Here is an 8,412-nt window from a genome sequence, read left to right as displayed (position 1 = left end):
ACATTTTGCTACTTTTAAAATCCAATAACCCCACTTTTTTTCTGCCCATTTCCCCACCTTCTCACCTATTTTTACTTCTTTTTGAACCCCGTATCACCACTTTTTCCTGCCAATTTTTGTTTCCTATTTTTCGTGTCTTAACGCATTTTTGCCTCAGCAAACCAATTTTTTTGTACTTTTTATATCTATTTTACCATCTTTTCTTCCCATTTTTGCCACTTAATGTCAATTTTGCACACCTTTTTCCCACTTTTGCTGTTTCCCCCCTCCTTTTTGCCCCTTTAACCCATTTTTGCTACTTTTAAAAACCCATTTCACTACACTACCTGTTGTGCCTTTGATGACCTATTTTTGCCACTTTATAATTGTATTCACCACCTTTCTTGCACAGTGGTGCCATTGTTAGGCTTTTTTGCCTCTTTTAAAAAGTTTTCCACCACTTTTTCTGTCCATTTTGCCACTTATAACAAATTTTTGCTACTTTTAAAATCCCATTCACTACACTTTTTTTTTTTTGCCAATTTCATTACTTTTAACCCATTTTGTCTCTTTTTATCAATTTTTCCACTTCTTAATCCTATTTCACCATCTTTTCTGCCCTGTCCTTTGAGGTTAAAAAAACATACATGAACATAATGAGCGACCCTGATTTTTTTCATTTAAGGTGATACAATTTCTAAATCCCTTTTATCAAAAGTTTTCCACACATTTATAGCCAAAGCTAAAATGATGTTAAAAAATGTCTAATGTTGCTTATTGTTTTATGTGTAGACTCTTCCGAAAATTGTTTTTCTCTATTGGAGGAAATAATGCTATGTGGAAATAATCCGTTTTTTTTATTATGTTATAGAAACAGAGATCATCTCATTTTAAGGATCTAAAAGGAAAAAGGTTAAAGCTTAGGAAAACATTGTCTATTCATCCAATTAAATGGCGAGTGTCTGGAGTGCTTTTTTATGTGCAAAGGTCACGTTAATGAGCAGCAGAGCGGCGAGGAGGCAGACCCACACGACTGTCAAACATAATCTGTTAGGCATGAGGGGACTGAGGTTACTGGACTCTGAAGCCCAGACTGACCCATCCAGTTAGCAGTCAAAGGTGACTGTAGGTAGACAAGACCTCTACCTGCCTATAAAGGATCAGCTTACACACAAAGATATAATGGAAAATGCTTAAAAGTTAAGTGAATCATTAAAACCAACACAGATATTATTTCTGGTATATTTAAGTTATGTAAAAAAAAAATGGTAGGCATGACACACATCTCAAAACAAAGCCAAAAGTTTCCAAGCTCTCCTGGCTGTCTGCAGCTGAGACATGTTGTTCGTTTAGTGAATGATGTGTTGCAATCTCCTTTCTTTTAATAGAGGTAGCTGTTTTTATATTTTAAGAGCAATGGTGTTGATGCTGTTGGCTGTGTTTTTATGCATATTTAAAAGTCATGTAATACCACAGGAAAAAAAGGCTTGAATAAGATGCACAGATTTATGTTGGAATAATCCTACCATTTTATTTCATCCTCTGTGTTAAGTGAGGAAGTTTGTTGTAGGACCCAGAAGCAGACAGACGAGGTGAGCAGTTAGAAGGAGTTTTAATGTTTGCAGTTGTAGGCTGGCTGGTTGGTTTGGGTATCAGAGGAGACAGGTGAATTCTGGTCCTGTTGGCTTTCCGTAGCTGTGTTGCAGGAGGAGTCGTTTAGATGGATGGATTTGTAGAATCTGGGCACAGAGAAAAAGGCTGTTAGAAACACGGGTAAGGAGTAGTCAAGCAGTAGAAACTCTGAACTAAATTTGCACAGAGGGGCCGATAATAAATACCACAGAGTGGATGTAATAATCTGGCGACGAGTGGAGCTGAAACCAGGCTTCTTATACTGAGGCAGATGAGTTGATGGGATCCAGCTGAGTCATCCAGGTGATCCAGCAAGGTGCTTGATTGCAAGCAGTTGGAGGGTGTGGCACACAAACAATCAGAGACAGACAGGAAGCAGCCAGAGCTGTGACACTCTGAACCAGATGAATCCATGAGCTCATGTTTCATTGGTTCTAACTGTGTGATCAAACATACTTGGGTGCATATTTGCATCACTGACTTATACTTCATGTAAATTTTATAAAGACAAGACCAAAAAAAAAAAAAAAAAAAATCTCCTTTAATGGCGATCGAGTGCCCTCACAATCAGCCTAGTAATACCCCATCATGTTTATCAGTCTTTTATTTAGTGTTCTTTGTTTTTCTTTAATATGCTGTCTTTTAAGCCTCACAATAAGGATGGGGGCAGATTGAACAGTATGGATAGAATCTGTTTTAAGATTATCTGTGTGAAAAAAGACATCTGGATCATTTTTGAGACCAGCACATCTTTAGGAAGTAGCTGAACATCTTTTGGAGTTTTTTTTTTTTTTTTTCCCCTATGTTTTCTTATATTTTGTTGCCATCTGGACATTGTTGTATTCACTTGCTTAAAAAAGAATCACTATTCAAAATTAGTCACCCCTCAGCAGTTGGATGACTAAATGCTTTATTTACCACCATTTTAATATTTATATCATTTCAGTCTTTTAATAGACTGATCCTCTCAATGTTATTTCAGTCTGTTCCTTTATTGATCAGTCAATGTAATATCAGCATCTTTAACATCATAGATAACCTATTAATAGCTCAATTGTATAATGTGTTGTCTGATAACTGAAATTGATATTTAAGTCATTTAAATGAATGAGCTCCTTACCAATCTTTCAGATTTACAATGTAAGAATTTAGCAGACACTCTTGTCCAAAGTGATGTACAGTGCCTATATAAAGTTTTAACCCCCTCGGATATTTTACGATTTTAATGATTTTTATAAATCAATCATAGTCAATATAATTTTGGGTTTTTTTACACAAAAAAAGAGAAGAAAAAACCTCTTCAATGTCAAAATGAAACAGATTTCTACAAAGCAATGTCAATAAAGCAAAAATATCTAAGGTAAATTAAGTGATTGCATATGTATTTATTTAAAGTGACTGAACTTATTCAACAGCGATCAAGCCAATTGGTGCTAGTAGTCTCACAATCAGTGAAATGGGGATCACCTGAGTGCAGTGAATGTGTCTTAAGTGATTCTAGTATAAAGACACCTGTGTCTGGAGGGTACAGTCACTGGTTTATCAGTAAACCTGGCTATCATTACACCATAAAGACAAAAGAACACTCCAAGACACTCAGAGAAAAGGTAATTGAAAAGTATAAGTCAGGGGGTGGATACAAACAATGTCCAAGACACTGAACATCCCTCAGAGTTCAGTTAAAGGCTGTCCTGACAAACTGAGTGACTGTGGAAGACGGAGACTAGTTAGAGAGACCACCAAGACACCTATGACTACTCTGACAGAGTTACAAGTTTCAGCAGCTGAGATAGGCTCTACATACAACAACTGTTACCCGGTTCTTCATCAGTCAAAGCTTTATGGGAAAGTGACAGAGAGAAAGCCGCTGCTGAAGAAAGCTCTGATTAAATCTTGACTAGAGTTTACCAAAGGGCATGTGGTCTGCTACTAGACCATGGAGTATACTACTCAGACCATTTTGGTTCCTTTTTGGCCATCAGAAAAGACACTATGTTTAGCAGACACCAAACACAGCACATCACCACAAACACACCATTTCCACTGTGAAGAATGGTGGTGGCAGCATCATGCTGTGGGGATGCTTCTCTGCAGTTGATCCTTGAAGGCTTGTAAGGGAAGAGGGTAAAATGATTGTGGCAAAATATAAGAAAATCCTGGAGGACAATCTTATTCAGTCTGCAAGGGAACTATAGTTTGGGAGAAGATTTATTTTCCAGCAAGACAATGACCTGAGGAAAAGAGCGAAAGCTACACAGAAATGGTTTAAATTCAACAAGGGGAATGTTCTGAAGTAGCCAGGTCAAAGCCCTGACCTCAATCCAATAGAGAATTTGATTCTGGGCTTGAAAAGGGCTGTTTACACCCAATCCTCATGCAACCTTATGGAGCTTGAGCAGTTTTACAAAGATGGATGGAGTAAAATTGCAGTGTTCAGATGTGCATGCCTGATTGAGACTGTTGTGATTAGCTACAGTATGTACAGTACCACTCCACAGATAAGTCAAAAGTTTTGTGGCATAAAGATAAATAGAGTCAGCACTTATTGATGATACCTCATAAGAATTTTAAAAGCTGAATTCAAGGCTAAGTATTGATGATTGAAGTTCGATTGTTGAACTAAAATATCATTCAGTTAAAGGGCACCAAAGTCTTGTAAAGTGTTCTCCGTGGTTTATTATCATGTTGATAGTCAATGGGAATAATAAAATCCTTCACTTAAAGAAGAGCTTTAAAGCTCAAAGATGAACTTACCTCATGACTTACAACAGCTTCACCTGCTTTAATAAAAACTCAAATGAATGCATGTTAGCTGTAGCCTAATTACTGAGAACTTTTAACCCCACCATCCTTTATATTATCATTCCTCCAGATTCATTTGTAGCTGCTCAATCTGTGTTTTATTCTTTTGCATATTCCCCATTCTTCATCCTTCTGAAGTGAATAAAACCAAGCCTGAAGCCTGAAGGAAACACACAAATAGAATCCACTTTTTCTCTGTGATTCTTCATTCGCTCTATCTCTGTGTAATGTAAATAAAAGTTTCAAAGGCATGTCGCCTATACAGGCAGCACCCTGAAGCAAAGAGTAAACAGAGTATCTGTCTCTACACAGTCTGCCTCTCCCCTTTATCTCTCCGTATAATGTAAAATAAAAACAAGTACCAATGTATTGCTCCATTGCATGCGGCACAAGCATTGCAGCTTTGCATACTATTATTTGTTGCTTGAGACTTACAGGAGTTACTTTATAATAAGGGCTTAAGATTTGCAAGAGGTTTAAATTTAGACAGAACCTCCAAATTTAACCATCTTAAAATGTTCTCCAGCTAATTGAGGCTGATATGTGCTGCCACATAATCCCAAAGCTGATCCGACACAGTGGAGTTTTTCCACGCTTACAGGTGGAGTAATTTAGTGAACCATAGAGACAAACAATCACACCTGATATGTCAGTATTCTCATGGATCTTCCACCCCCAAATGTCAAACCTCTATCAAGATCTTACTTATATAAAGTATTAATGCCTTCTTGAATGCCTTCATATATAGAAAGAGATATCATTCCATATTTAGAGGAGGTCTGATGGCAGTTGGGAGCTCCTTGCTGTAATTATTATAACGCTCAGATAAGACTCTCTTGTTGCCCAGAGCCAAAGCCAGGGTTTAAAAAAGGCTATATTTTCACAAAGAACAAAATATCAGCAGTCCAAGAGAAAACAGTTTTGTAGAATTTATTAAGAACTAAATAACGTCTATTCTTAAATTGTTCGAAAAGGAAAATTATATATTCTGTACAGACAAAGGGTCGCTTTATCTTATAAATCTAATACAAAGACACCAGAGGGGATTTATCTTATTTTCGAAATGCACAACTGGAGCAAAATTCTTCAGTATTTGTTCAGACATATTAGTGCTATTACAGCCAGAATACAAGGACCATGAAGTTCTCATATAAAGAAAAGCAGCCAATAGCATTCCTTTAGGTGTGCCACACCTGTGCTTACCCGCCACGTACTCTGACATGAAGGTGTGGACACCGTCATTTTTTTTCAACAGATTATTTTCCCATACCCTGGAAATATGTGAGGACTTCCAGAGCACGACCTGGGTTGTGTCAATTTTCCCTCCTACCCAATGGTGCTCTCAGTCAGGCTTACCACTACACCCCTAACTTCAGCCTCAAATTTTGGCCCAAACTTGCCTAAAATTTCTGAACAGTATTGCATAAGTACACAATTTGTTACTATAATTTATCTGTGGTAATTTAACTGGCACTCATTAAACTGTGGCAATCCAAACATGTTTGCCACATCAACAAAAAGTGCACTGAATTTAACTGAATTGATAAAGATAACAATCCAGTAAAATGATATAATAGTATTGGCTATATGATATTTGGTAGCACAAAGTGAGGGAACATAAAATTTAAACAATTAATTGATACATCAATGTTATTTTTTAACTGTATTACATTTTTAGAAGTATTGTTGACCACTGAGTAAGTTTTTTGTACATTGAGTTCATGTTTTGGGTTCGTTATAAATCATGATTTTATGTAATCTGATCAAACGTAATCTGGTTTTTGCAAACATAAATGGGCTCATATTCAATACTGCCATGAATACGGTAAATGCAGTACATACAAATGATTTTTAAGAATCCTATGATGTCTGAGGTGCTTTAAACCTCAATCAAATCCTTGGTCAATTTTACCCAAACAGTACCAAAGGGTCCAAAACACATGAACATAATACAGGATTAAGCAGAGATTCTTCAACTTTTATTTCATAAAAGACACACATATCAGTACTCCACCTGTCTGTGGCAGACTTTCGACTGCAGGTTTCACATTGTCTGTATACACTGTGTGAAAGTAAGGGCAAAGTACCAGGAGAAAACACTAATGCACAAACACACATACACTAAGGATGAGTGGAGCATTTGACAATGGAGCCAACGGCCATGGCTCTTTCATTTTGTCTTTCAGAAGCACAAAATGCATTCTCTTCATATTTATCTCTCTGCCTTCAAAGGCAGCCATCAACAGGCAGGAAGAAAGAGAGACAAAGAGAGGGGAGGATGAAAGACGGCGACTCTAAAGTGCTGTGGCTTGGTTTTATTAGAGGGGGTTGAAAGCATCGCCTCTTGGCAGCTAAAACATGATGAAATCGCCCCAGCTGATTTGATGAAATCTGATGTGTTACTTAGAAAACATGGAAAAACAACCTTTAAAAAGATCTAAATGAGGCTTAAAACCTCAAACAAGCTTACGGATGCTATTTCAGCCCAGCTCACAGGGAATTATGTTTTTATTGGATAATAGTAAGAATTCGTATTAAACATATCACAAAGTGAGGAATATAAGTGCCATCCTCCTTCGATTATTTAAACTTACTTCCATAAAACTAGTGATGGTGCTATGCACTCAAAATGTGAAAATGATTGATTTGTATGGACAAGTATGCCTGTCTTTACAGCAAAAAGATATGTCCTTTAGAATAAGTGGTGCTCTTTATTGGTGGTCAGGCAGGTGATGAAGTTTGATGATGGCCCCTTTAAAGTAATTCTATTTTATGTCCTTGCATCACATATGAGACCAAGCTCACATAAGTTTAAATTGGGTTTGGTCATATAAAAGATACAACAGTTGACCCATGTGACTGTAGCAGGAAAATGTGTTTATCGCTTAGACCTGTTCTGATCATACAATTTGGCATCTTAAACTCAAAGGTAATGCGTTTCTTTTCCTTTAAAACATGTGGTCTGTCATGTGTATCGGTACAATCAACATCTACGTGCACTGCTGAGAGAGATGTTTCTATGGCACTATAATCTATGTAAAGCTTTTTCTTCGAAATGCACGGTCATGATTGTAAGAGCAGCTAACATCATCCTGTGTGAACAGCCACTTTGCAGTGCAAAGGCATTAGGATTCATGGTGACACTGATCATACTGAGGGTGACACTGCTTTCCTTCCTCATTTGGTCATAATCCTGCAGTTAAAAAAACAGTGGTAAGTAAATAAACCTTGTGAAATACTAATTTGATTGGATCTTAATAAATTGGTATCATCAATTATTTATTTACTCAGGTGAAAAATAAAGTGGAGCTAGTTGCATATTAATTATAAAGGCATCCAAGGATTTGTTGAAATGATATTAGTTAAAAAAAAAAAAGAAAAATGGGTAAAAGGTAATAATATACAAGTTAAAATTGTAGATACTCCTTTTTGAACACTGCTACTTCTGTTTGCTTTTTAGTTTTGTATATTCTGTTCAGTTATGGTTCAAAATTAAGTCATTCATTCAGCTTTAAATAGAGAAAAAAACAGTTGTAGAGAGCTTTGCAGTGAAAACACATTGTCAGCTTTACTGAATACAATAGAACCTACCACAGAAGAGCCCCTCAAACACATACTGCAACTTAAAATCCAGCTCTAGCATTGTTTTCAACTGTTTGGTTGAACGATTCCTGCCATCATATAAAATCATCCACCACAAAACTGAATGAATAAAAGAAATTCATAAATTTAAAAGAATGTTTTGTACCAGCAAATATCAATTGTAGAGTGATTCTTCATTATTTCAAATGCCCTCGAGTGTTTTAATAACTTTTGTCTACTTTCTTGTCTGTGTTGAGAAGCATCATGATTTTCATGCCACACATAAAGCTTGGTGTAAGTTCAAGCAGGAAGTTCCATTTCAATTCATCCTTTCATTCACTAATACTCACTCTCTAATGCTTCTTCCTTACATCAGGACGTCCACTCACTTGAATCCTGAGCCACTCCCTTTCTGTC

Source organism: Cheilinus undulatus, linkage group 6 (assembly GCF_018320785.1).
Source record: "Cheilinus undulatus linkage group 6, ASM1832078v1, whole genome shotgun sequence".
Lineage (NCBI taxonomy): Eukaryota > Metazoa > Chordata > Actinopteri > Labriformes > Labridae > Cheilinus > Cheilinus undulatus.
Note: the sequence above shows the minus strand (reverse complement) of the source record.